The following is a 13,520-nucleotide window of genomic DNA, read 5'->3' as shown; positions in this document are numbered from 1 at the left end:
AAATCATGATGGGAACTGCGACAGACAGTGACACAAAGTGCATTTGACAAATGACATTTCACAGACTGCCAGACACACACAATCCCGGGGTGGATATTCAGGGGAGGGCAGTCGGTAGAGTAGGGGAAGGCCCACATTCTGGGGGCCCATCGAAACCAAAGTGTTTTTAAGTGAATTAGTTCCCTCTGATTTTTTCCTGCAACTGCTCTTTATTGGGGTAGCCTCATTACAAAAGATTCGGGCTTAAAATAATTACATTTATGGTTGCTTTTAGGAGTCCCCCCAGTGGATCCTGTTAATTGATTTATAAAATACTAATATACTCAACAGCAATTCATTGCCCACCTTGGTTTGCAAGGCATCTAATATTCGTTGATTTTGTTTCTATTCCTCCTGATTACTTACAAGTACTTTTTGATATTTCTCTTTTTATAAAGTTTTCGGTTTCTTTTCCATTTTTTTATAAGCTTTTCGTCGTTCAGCGTCGTCTTCTTCGCCCAAAAGAAGATCTCAATTTCCACTTCAATTTGTCTGCTGTCACTGGTAATTGAGTTCAATTTACAATAATATGCTCTGACGTCCGTGCGGCTGAGCGCCAGCTGGGGGGCAGGGACATCACACCAGATGGAGTGGGTGGTGTGGCAAGTGTACGAATGTCTTGCGATTGCAATTTGTACCCGCTGACTCCGGACTGCGGACTCCCGACTCCCAGTTCCATAATACATGCCCCGATCCCAGACGAGACCCCCGACCCCTGGGATTCTGGAGTCAGCGCGGCATCTCTTTTGGGGGTCAGTGGCGGTGGTCAGGGGCTCAGCAGTTTCCAATCGAGGGGGCGTGACTGCCAGAGGGGTTACAGGGATATTGTAATTGATGCCTTGGATATTGATGGCACTTAGTGGATTTGAAGAGGTTTGCATTACGGGAACAGTTGTATTGTTCAATGGGAGTATTTTTTCTCCATTCATATTTTTCTTTGTCCCTAAAACAACTCATAACAGCGACAGCCGAAATCCAAACAAAATTAATATAAAACACTTAATTAGTAATGTTTCAAAATGTTTTATAATCATATCCTTTTTATTGGATTTATTTTTAAACAATCAAATATTTTTTAGGTTATTAAATAGTTTCAATTTTTCAGTTCTTAATGCCGTAATATTCTATTTGTTTTAGTTTCCCTTCAATCTAGCTAAGATTATATTACATATCTACCTTACCAAATTCCAATTGTGTTATTTCTCAGCCAATCTTGTTAACTAAGGAAAGCTTAGTGCATTTACAATGTAACGTTTCCTGAACACCAAATAATAAACCCTTTGTTATCTCACAGCCATTGGCAAGTTCACAGCGGGGCTAACATTTTTGCCAACTTTTCAAATAAAGCCAAAGAAAACTACAAAGACCTTGGCGAGGAGGGGTCAGGGAATGGGGCTGCTAAGCTGGTTTCGGGTTCATGCATAGAGCATAATAAATCTTTTTAACGAAAACAATAAATCGCATTTCACGCATACTCTAACACGAGCCCCGGCACACAGATACTGAGGGGAAGCCAAAAATAATAATGGCAAGACCTAGAAACGGCTGGGAAAAGGGAAGCCAAAGTGAGCCCGGCTAAGAGCAGCGAAGGTAAACCCTTTGGCCCGAAGAAAATTTTAGAATTTATGCATTGGGTGGAGGAATTCTCGCCGAGAGACAACGACAACCCAGGGGCCAAGTAATTTCTCACTGTGAAGCAGTCAAGGAGTTTTCCATTTGAAAATAAAACGCTTAGTGTAATTTTCATGCTCTGGAAAAAGGTATTTTCATTGTTTAAAAGTCCTAAACTAGACGAGTTTTAAAATATAAGTTGGTAACTTTTTGTATTTTAAAGTATAAAATAAAAACAAAATATTTATTTGCTTGGTATATTTGTTAGCACACATTAGGGCTTTCCTTCCTTTTTTTTGTTTTAATAGTAAAGTTTCTGTCTTTAAGCTGTTTTTTTTTTTAATATATCTTTCCTTAAAAATAAATTATCTTTTTCTCGCCATGGTACACGGTACTCCAGAAGAGTTAGCGAAGAGAAGGCAGTTAGCGAGTGTGAGTGTGATTACACCTACTTGAAGTCATATATCTTTCACTTTGCGCTTTCAACAGTTTGTGACGTCGTCTCCGTCTCCGTCTCCGCCTGCGTCCACACATTTATCCTCCACTCCACTCGAGGGGGCGGTTAACAAAAGCTCTTTGATATACCGCCGGCAACTCGACGCGACTCGACTTTCGAGACATGCTACCAACACTCGAGCCCTGTATATATGGCATACCATCCCAGGCCCTCGCCTCATTTGCCGCTGCCTCTGCCTCTGCCCTTGCCGCAGCCCGAAAAGCTCAGAAGTGGGCATGTCAGCGAAAATCACCGTAAATTTTCCGCATTGTTTAAAATTTATTACACTTTCAGATTTGCCAACGAACCGCACCGAACGTGGAGCCCCAGATGCCTGACTGGGGGGTGTTGGTGCGGTTGATGAGGAAGTCGTTCGGGGCACGCCCTTTGTTTGCCGGGGTTTCTCCGGGTCCGCCCGCTATCTCTGACATGTTGCTGTCTAATAAGTGTAACCAGTAATTTTCTTATCACTTAGCCTGACTCATGTAGCTCCCACCTTCTTTGACTGTTTTGATACCAAAAAATCAATTTCGTGAAAGCTGGCCGATTTTTAATTTTTATTTATGCGTTTACATTTTCTAATTGTAATTGTTTATGATAATATAAAAAAAAACTCATAAGGAATATAATATTATAATAATACTATAATAGAGCATTTAAAAGTAATTCGATGTTTTAACGATAGATTGAAGAGATATTTATGGTCCAATCACCATTAAATTACATTTAATAACTTCGTACCACTAAGCTATTTTTTTAAAGTGTTACACAGAACCGGAGTTGCTTTATAAAATCTAAACGTACTGATCCAAACCGAGCTTTACTAATTATGCAAAGTTATCAACCCATTAATATGCTCTATACAAAACCATTCAATAGACACTATTGGCTATTAACTTTGTTTCCCGCAGTTCATCCATCGTGGTTGACGTTGAATATGAGCTCCAGATATATACAATCAGTGGTGATCGTTGTGATCCTTTGTGCCATTACGCAAGTATGCTGAGTTAATTTAAGTAACAGGACAACCAAAACGATAATGGAAAACTGACTTTTATTACACATTTAGATCTCCTCTAAAGTGGAGTTCACCAACATCGAATGTACTTCCCATGATCTTGGCTTTTCTATATTTGATGAGTGCTTTTTAAAATCGGTAAACAGAACCTACAAATATCTTACTATAAAAGGGAGAATGCTTCAATTACCAGTTGACAGGCCAACAGTTCGTATATAGATTATTTGTATATTTATTTATATATTCTTATTAATAATGTTTAATTCTAGTTAAATTTAGCACTTCTACAGCGTTTAAATGGCTATAAGCCATTCCTCTACAATGTTTCTGTGGATCTCTGCAAATTTTTAAAGACCCGAAAATCGAACCCCGTTGTCAAATATCTTTTAGACTTGTTTATTAGTCACTCAAATATAAATCAAACTTGTCCATATAATGTAAGTGATCTAAGATAAAAGTCAACACTAAGATATTATTAATAATACATTCTTTAGCAACCGAATATTATTGTGGAAAAGGTAACTACGAACTTTTTGAATAATATGATGACAAAGGTTTTACCATTTCCTGAGGGAGATTTCGTTTTGCAAGTCAAATGTTTCGCTTATAACATACATCGATCTACGGTTAAAGTATATGCAAGCATTTCCTACTAAGTGTTATTAAAATTTTGTAAGTCTCATGTTTTAATTGATCTGCAAATTGGTTTAGTTGTAGCATATTATTCATATTATATATAATAAAATATATTGTTCATATTATATATAATATAATATATTTACCCACCCATTTTCCGATCTTTCTTTGGTTTCTTTCTTTCTTTTATAGCTAATTAAAAAATCTTATTTCCAAGCGTAGGACGCCATATGTTAAATAGCCCGAAAAAATATATACTTTATGGGGTCGAAAACGTCTTCTTCACTGCGTTGCAATCTTCTGACTGAAATCAACATACTCTGTGCAAAAGTATAAAAAGAGATACGTTTAAAACGTATTTAAAACTGCTAGCCCTTAGCTTACTCGAAGTTAAATACATAATCTTTTGTTATGGATAATAATTTTTCAACGTCTTTGTATCACTTTTTGGTTGGGATAATACTTCTGCAAAAATGTTTAAGTTCTCAAAAAAAAAAAACAGACCTATTTTAAGTGATAAATTTACACATCGGATGCATAAATGTTATACTAAATACCCATAAGCCGGCAGAGTATAATTTATGCATAATTTTCGGCTAATCCATATATCATGTCGGACAACTGCATTGGCTTGTGGACAAACTCTGCGCTATCAAAAACATCCTGTTTTTGCGGAAAGCCCATTTATGAAATATATAGAGCCACGGCTATGTGTGCCTAATAGATACGGGTAAATAAAAAACGCTAAGCCAGAACCGAACTCGAATTTCGAGTCTAAGCTCTGACTGCATCCGCTTGTAAATCATATTAAAATATTTATGCTGCCGCCCGATGTTTCCCCTGTTGTTGCATTATTTTTTGCCATTCGGTTTTCACATTTTGTTGTGCCACCGATAAATTGTGAACAAATGACATTATGCACATGTGCTCCGGTATCTGAGCGTGTGTGTTTGTGCGGTTTATTTAGTGCATTTAGATAAAGCGAGCGAAAATGTCAACTTTTGCGACTATTTTTCGTGTTCGTAAGTTTGTCGGCACTGACACTGCCACACTGCTACTGCAACTGGCTGCAATTATCGTGCAACAAATCATGGCAACAGTGGTTATTGTTGCTGCCGCCGCTGTAGTTTATGGCATTAGTTGTGTTAATTTATGTCCCATTTATGAAATATTTACAAATTTTTCAGCTATTATTGCCGCAGAGCAGTGTTTCGCCCCCCGTTTGCCACTTTTTGCCTTATCGGAATGGCACGAAAATAAAATAAAATATTTTCTAGTAAACCATTTTTCAGCTCAATTCTGTGGGGATCGGTTCGGTTCTGTACGTTTCGGTTGGGTTATTTATGCGATTTTTGGGTGCCCGCTCTCTATGACCTCCGCCGGATGTTTAGTCGCAGTTGCTTTTGTTGGCCGCCACCGGAGGTCGGGACTTATAATATTTATTAAAATTATGCATACGATTTGGCATTTAATTTATGTAATGACGGTTAAAGAGAGAGCTGGTTCCATTGAATGGCTGTACAATGCATGTGTAATTAGTCCTAAAACCAGTGTCTGAATAATTAAAACCAATTGGCTGAAATTTATGAGATGACTAAATGGATAGGAGAGCATAGTATTACAATATTTAACTCTCTGATTTGCTTAGTTGTTTAGTTAAATAATATTGACCACATATTTACCTCACTATATAAAAACTATGTTTATTTTGTTGGAAGCAGAATTAATTATTTGGGATAATGGTTAATATTGTGTTGCACAAGTGACTTTACAACACTGTTTTAAGTAATAGCATGCTTTCATGTAGTACTAGTAAAACATTCACTTTTTAACTCGAACACTTGGTTTTTTATTTTAACGATTGACTTTTTCATAAACCATTGTGTTGGGAGTATTGCAGATTTTTATTTTATTGTAAAATAAATACCTTATTTTAAATAATGATTTCTATACGACTTTACAACACTGTAATTAATACCAAGTTTTCATTAAATCGTATCTGGGTTTCTTCAGTGCCTCGAACTCCGCTCATTGTACTATCGACTTCTCAATATACAAAACACATATCCAATTTATCTTCCATCACAACTTATTAACCATTGACCGAGTCTGCTCTTGGCCAGACCGGACCCAATGTCACAACAATCTCCAACCGATTCCCAGCACAATTGCAGTTGATTAAGATGCTGATGGTGGCCCCTGGCCACCTCGCTCCCCATCTGTGCTGGCTATTGTGTAAATGTTTGTGTTATTGATTAATTACATTTACAACAATCAAAGTTCATTGAGTGATACCAATCAAAACAACGCCAGCGAACAAGGAACAACATTGCGCTGCAGTGCGATGCAATGAATCTTCAAGTTGAAGTGGCGCGGCCAAATGGACATGGAGCGATCGGAATGGCTGGCTGAATGACTGGGTGACTGATTGACTGAATGGCTGACTGAGTGACTGAGTGACTGAGTGAGTGAGTGAGTGACTGGAGGAGCGGAGAACAAGTCTAATGTGGTGTTGCCCCTTGCTGGCTGATTGCCGCATGTTCGGCTTGTCGCTGCCTGTAAGGCATTTGTCTGTTTTGGGCTCCGCGTTGCTTTGATCTTATTTCTTTCTCCTATTTTTTTTCCTTTTTTTGATCTTCACTCGCTTTGATTGATCAATTAAATTCATTTGTAAACAACTTCTTGCCGACGATGACGCGGCGTAAAGAGCCCAGATGTATTCCCCAACGGAGGAAGACGGCGTCCTCAAAGAGCGGCGAAGATTTATTTGGTTTGGTTTCTATTTTTACGCGGGAGTCGGTTGATCTGCGGGCCGGTTAAAACCACAACAAACACATCCCGCTGATAATAATTACCAGATGATTTGGCCTATCCGGTTAAATTGGTTTTGGGGTTGCAGCTTGCAACAGGAATTTAAAAAATGATTGATGCACATTCAGTGATTTATTCCAGAAATTGATCAGATATTTTTTTGCATTATTATGTATGGTTATTTTTAAAAGCCTTTGCATTTAATTATATTTCTCCTTGACTTGCTCGGTTATTTCTGCCACTGTGCTGGCCATGTACTGCAAGTTTATCGTACATTTTTATAGCTGTCAGTGCGTTGGCTGTCAAGTGTCAAAAACATTTGCAGCTTGCAACGCGCCAAATGCAAAATGCAAATGCACTTACGAACGTCTCTCGCCAAATGCCTGACAATGACAGGCCAACAGAAGAAATACAGAGATATATATAAAAAAAAGTGCACGTATGTACCAGCTCGACGGATTCGCATTGTTCGCCAGATATGTATTACACAAGTCACAGGCAGTCAGCATAACAGCAGTTGGCTTTTACAATAGTTCCTCGTGCTCGAGCAGGGGCACACACATGAGTAACCCACCAACTTACTAACTGACTGACTGAGTGACTAACTGACTGGGTGAACGTATAGTAATGATGATAATGACGGTGCCGCGGGGTTGATGATGCTCTGACATTGCCTGACGCCTTGATTAAACTGTCATTTAACTTCATTTATTTTGACATAAAACTGACAAGAGACCCCCATTCTAAGTGGCAGCTTATTCAATTTTGCACACCCGTCAGCGAGCCAAGAGTATTCAATGAAATAAAATTAAATAATATTTATTAGGTAGTCGCAGTCCCATGCGAATTCAATGAGCAAGCCCCCGATGCGGTCATCGGAGATTGCATATTCAGATGGGCTATCCGATCGCCAAGTAACAAATCAATTCCACTCATCCGCCAGTCGGGCCCAGAGGAGGCAGCTCATTTATGCTAAATAACAAGTGATTAAAGTTCGTTTTGCGCCGATATAAAGCTGTCACTAAACATAAATTACAATATGTCAGTCTCGAGAACCTTTGACTTTTATTAATGTAAACATGAAAAGCAACACGCACGCCGAACCTCCGAACGAGCGCACAACAGCTACAACATGCTGACACTGAAAGCCGAGATAAGTTACCCAGGCACACACACTGGGTCTTGAGACCCCGTCTCCAGACCCAGACCCAGTCCCAGACCCAGTCCCAGACCCAGTCCCAGACCCAGTCCCAGATCCAAGCCCCAACTCCCAGACCCAGCTCCACTTGGCAACCAACGCTGACAGGCAAAAGTTTTGTCCGAGCGTCGAGCTGTGTATTTCTTATTAAAGAAACCGATGCGCAGCAGCGCAAAGAAGATGCAACACTTGAGGCTAGGAGTTTGATTATGGTATAACCACGTACAGGCTTTACCTTGTAAGTCGTACATATTTCCTTCTTTTCAAACTGAAAAATTTTGGTTGTTGATAAACAAAACTTATATGATGTTAATACCAATTTGCATATTGGCTTACAAAAATTAAGTAGTTTTCTTTTAATATTGTTAACTCACTGAGGAGAAAAAAAGTTGACTTCGACGATCACAAAAAAAATTGTACACAAATTTAAGACTGTTTTTGCAAATTTTCAATTTTGTTATATAGTAGTTGTATCTGAGAATCTAAGAATTTTAATATTATTATTATTACCAAAACCGCAATGCTTGAATCGGTTGGGAATTATAGCGTCTAGAACGATAGAAGCTTCGATTGTACAATAATATGTAATAAAATAAATAATGAGTAAATTCCAAAGACATACAAGATGTAAAATAAAGTATATTTTTAGTCAGAGAGAACTTAAGATTGAATTTCTTTATAACACTCCGCCTATAGAACCTTGTATTGAACTCCCTAACCATATGTTCCACCCTTCCAGGTCGCACTGTACCAACCGCCCCTCCCTGCTCATTTCGCATTCATCCGGCTATATCTCCGTATGCCGTTCTGGGCTTTTGTGTGTTTGCGCTCACTTAGCGATCATATCATTTTGACATGCTCGTGTGTTTAAGCTGTCAAATTGCCTGCTGTCTACGGCTGCTGTCTGCGATAGCTGCTGGCCCCGTCTCAGTCTTCAGCTCCAGCTCCATCTCCGTCTCGCCCTGGCGGAGTCTTAACTATCTTTTCGCTTTACATGGACTAGTCGCGCACTCCTCGGGGCCCCGGTTGTCTATTTGTATCTGGACAGGCACTTCGGCCGGCCTCATGCCTCCTTAAGTTGACGTGTTACGCTGTCAGCATGGAGAAAACCTCAATTTCAAACTGTCAGTTTATATGTCAGCTCCAACTGACAGTTCTCCATGTTGTCGCTGTCTCTCTCGCAGCGATTCGTTTCTGTTCGTTGGGTTACGTGGTTTGGCATGCGCTCGCTTGGCTTTTCCACGGACTCGGATACAGATACAGATGCAAAGCCGGCGACAGCGACAGATACTTAGATGGGCATTTGAATAATGCGCACACAAGTCGGACTTACAAGAGGGGCTTGCCATGGGATACTTACTTGCTTAAGGCTGCTCATTTGGCCATGATCCTAACTCTATTCATGGTGCGCGCCTTCTTCAGGGGAAACAACTCAACTCGTCTCATTCGGACTGCTGTCCGCATGGTGAATGGGCATGAGATACGGATGCGGAATCCGGTGATCGTTTCCCAACTGATGCCTGATTAAGTTTTACAACCACAATTCCTGGAAACCTGCAGACTCTATAAGCACCCATGCAGTTGTACTAGCGATGCTACTGGACTGATTACTGTTAACAGCAGCACTTAGATTTGTATGCCCTTGCTTGTATTATTGGGAAAAAACTACATGTTTTCATGAATGAAATGGGCTAGGTCTGGCCTTTTGATAAGACTCTTTTTCCTTGAATGGACTTGACATTCTTGTAGCAATGCTGACAGCCTATATTATGATACTAAATTGTCGGCACATTTCAAGGAAATATGAGCTTCACTGTTTATGACTTAAGACCTTAAGTGACCATTCGAAATATCCCCAAAAAGGTAGCAGTGACCTACTATTCTGGGTAATTGATAACATATATTTTGGTATTTATCAAAAATATTTTTCTGTATTAAAAAAATACCAATTTATAATTATTTTAAACGATTTATTACATTTTATTGTATTTGAAATTAAAATTTAAAAAAAAATTATCTTGCATCGGCCGGGAATCGAACCCGGGCCGCCCGCGTGGCAGGCGAGCATTCTACCACTGAACCACCGATGCTTGTTGTATGGGTGCGTCAAAATTTCTCAATATAAGCAGCGATAAACAAGTTGCTGTCTCAAAATAACCTTTAAATAGTTCTCAAAAATATATATTTTTTTTAACACAAAAAGAGAATTTGCATCGACCGGGAATCGAACCCGGATCACTCGCGTGGGAGGCGGGCATTCTACCATTGAACCATCGATGCGGCAGTGCCATGTTGGAAGGAGTGGCAAACATAAAAACATTTTCAGATTATCAACTATAGCACTATCTTAGTTTAAAGTAGCTAGCAAGATATGGGGATGATGTAAGGTACAGGAGTTACAGATATTTCTTAAAAATTTAAACTACCTATCAAATTAATAATGCATCTTGAATAATAAAAACCCTTCTCTAGCCCTATAGAACCGCTTAGTTCACTCTCGTTCACCTGAAAGACATACCCTTTCTCAGGGCGGGACAGTTTACCTGGCCGTGTTCCGAAGCGATAAATAAAGTTGTGAACATTGGCTCGATTTGTTTGTAGGTAGGTCCGACGTTCGGCTCGGCCTGGGCATGGCTTTTAGCAATCGCCAGCCCCATCCCCATCCCCATGGCCTTATAGCTGCCGCAGTGGCTCCCTCCCCCTATCCACAGAGCCCAGAAGCATGCCCCTACCGCCGTACCATACCATACCATCCATCCTGATCCGAGCCTTGGCTTTGTCGGCCCTGTCGTTCGTTGCACTGCGTCGGACACAAAAGATTTACGATTATGGCGCGACTATTAAAAAGTTTCGCCTCTCGCACACCTCCGCCGCCGCTCTGCCCCTCCGTCCTCGTCCTCGGCCTCGCCCTCATCCCCCACTCAAGCCCACGTCCAAAGTCAAAATATTGTGTAAAAAATAAAAAATAAAGCCAACAAACAGAGTGGGGGCCTGGTTGCAGCCGGCTCTCTGGATCGATTAATTATGTGCGGAATTTGGTTTATTGAGTACGAACCGCCTTTAAATTGTCTAAAAGACCCGGAGAGCTGTCAGGGCATGTTCATTCGTTTCGGGGGGCGATCGCAGATCGCAGATCGCGGACCGGAGAATGGAGAACGGGTTTCAACGGCTGACTACGCCTGTAATTTATGAGTTTAACTATAATTTTTAACATTTACGCTGCGCCTGCGTGCGCTTGCAATATGACAATTTTACTGCGCGACAAGGAGCCCCAGGAAGGCAGCCTTCGGTCGGGAGTCGAGGCACTGGAGATCGGCAGAAGGGGGCGCAGGTCATATTTGGACTCCGCACGGACAGCTGGTCAATTGAGTTGGTCCCAGTGTCGGCGTGTTGGCGGCGCAACCATTTTGTTGTTTTCGATTAGACTGTTAAGTTGTCAAGCTGAAATTGATTTGTAGCCACTGGCCGCTCGATTTTAAATTGCTCAAATTAATGTTACACAAGGTGTTGCTTTCGATGAGGTTACAGCCGCTCGGCCAGCTCGACCAACTCGGCCAACTGGATGCTGATCGTAAATCGATCTGGCTAACCATGTGCCCGGCCTGCCAAGGGGTGTTATGACTGCTGTTAGATGCCGGATTAATCGCGGTTTTGTACGAGTGTCCGGGCCTTAATCGATACTGATTGGCGTGAACTATTTGCCGGCTAAATTGCAGCTAGTTTTTTGGTCGCCTTGGTAGCTCGAATGCGGGCCTGATGTTGCTCACATTTGTAACTACTATTCGAAGCGAGAAAGCTGGCTTAGGCCATCCGAAGTTTATATACCCTACCGTTTTAGCTATGCAGCACACACTTTGTGAGAAAATAATACTCTGTAGACCGCGTGTTCTTACAAATTTACATTATTAAGTATTTCTAAATTACTAGGAAAGAAAATAGGGTTTTCTACGACTTTCTAATAAGCATTTAGAAACAACTAAGATGTAACAATTAGTCGATTTATTTTTGATCACTTCGCACTTATGCAAAAATAAAAAGAAATATTTATTTTCGGTTGAATAAAACAATTTTTTTTGTAAAATATTTCTCCAGAAATCTTTATTTTCTCAGTGAACATAAAACTCCTAAACTCTCCAGGGAATACTATGCTTAATTTTGATAATTTTAAAATTTTATTTAAAAAATATACGAGTTTTGAAAATAAACAATGACTGCTAATGGGCAAGAACTATTTCCCCAAGCGATCCACTGGATCCCGAGGGGACTGCACATGGCGGGCACTGCGGTAGAGCTTCAGGGACGAAGGCTTGTTTAGCGCATTGGAAAGCATACGAGCCTGTAGGCTCAGCACGCCGTTTATATAGTCAACCGATAGTTTTCTGTTCAGAGGGGACTTCTTATCTGGGGCATTGCCCATAGCGGGAACCTTATCCGATTTTTTGCTCCCAAAGCCCAGAATAGAACTCTCAACAAGCATTGTCAGAGTGAGAGACATCAGCAGGGTCCAACAGAACAGCCTTAATTGCATTTCGAAAGCAAGGGAATTTTAATTTTCTCAAGAGCTGTGATTTGGTTATTTTCCCGAGTTTGATATGAGTGATTGACACTTAACACTCGGCTGGATGCTATCGCTTCTGATCGGACCTGAACAAGTGGTTAATCGCTCTAACGAGCACCACTCCACGGATTACGTAGAGTGATTTGAGCCCACTAAAAATCCCAATTAGCTGTCATATTTATTTTGTACGTGTTGGCTGGATTACCAAATATTTCGATGCCATTGCGAAATGCATGGGGACTAATCATTTTTCAAAATCCACTCCGATTAGGCGTTATGCACACGTCGCCTAATCCACTAACGTTTCCAGCTCACTGATCTGTGGACTCCATTGGGGGGCACAGGAAAGGGGGTGGTGCGTGAGCAACAAACCAACTAACTAACTGACTGACAGACAGATTCGGTCTCCGGCCTCCGGATCCGGCTTCAAAGGAGTGTGCGACGCCTTTGACGGCTTCGGATTTGGATTTATTTGCCCGGCCCTGGCTCCGCCCCGTCGCCCGATGCGGAATTCCAAGTGCTGGGGACTTGTGTGTGTGTCGGGGACGACTATAATCTGACATTTAATTAATAATAAAGTTGACAGCTTGTTTTGAGTGACTGTGACAGTTTTAATTGAGATTTGTTCTCGAAATACCCTGCACGCTTCGCAGTGGGGCTTATGCGTTTTGGCGAGTGCAAGACGCACGCATTTCGGTTAATGGATAAATATAAAAGTTCTCTTTGGAAGTTATTTCACTTTAATAAGAATAATTTAAGGGTTTAATGGGGTGCTCAAATCTTCAATTATTATTTTCCCATTTTCACTGTCAGCTGAACTTTAAAAGCTTATCAAAATTCCTGAAAACCAAATTGTAATCCGGTAAGGTAGATACTGTTCTGAATGGTCACAATTTTTTATACAATGTATTATAAGCAATTATAGAAACCAATTAAACACTACACCCTATGATATAAATCTATGATTTAAATCCCATTAAACCTATAGCGCGCCGTGATATTGACCTTTTAATGATAAGCATATAAAACATATAGGGTGTAAGCCTTAGTACTCTGGACTATAAACGAAGTACTCGAATAGATTAGGTAAACACAAATAGGGATCCTAGCGTGGAAAATAATTTCCCTTGCAGCGGGATGGTTGATCTTTCTG

General features: G+C 40.5%; 2 non-coding genes across 2 annotated transcripts; both read right to left on the bottom strand.

Moving 5' to 3' along the window:
• Nucleotides 1–9,828: 9,828 nt before the first annotated feature.
• Trnag-gcc (transfer RNA glycine (anticodon GCC)) lies at nt 9,829–9,899 on the bottom strand. Its single transcript has one exon. It is a non-coding gene; the product is annotated as a tRNA-Gly (tRNA).
• A 119-nt stretch (nt 9,900–10,018) lies between these two features.
• On the bottom strand, nt 10,019–10,089 carry Trnag-ccc (transfer RNA glycine (anticodon CCC)). Its single transcript has one exon. It is a non-coding gene; the product is annotated as a tRNA-Gly (tRNA).
• Between the last annotated feature and the right edge of the window lie 3,431 nt (nt 10,090–13,520).

Source organism: Drosophila biarmipes, chromosome 2L, assembly GCF_025231255.1.
Source record: "Drosophila biarmipes strain raj3 chromosome 2L, RU_DBia_V1.1, whole genome shotgun sequence".
NCBI classification, from domain to species: domain Eukaryota; kingdom Metazoa; phylum Arthropoda; class Insecta; order Diptera; family Drosophilidae; genus Drosophila; species Drosophila biarmipes.
Note: the sequence above shows the minus strand (reverse complement) of the source record. Positions and strands in the feature narration are given on the sequence as shown.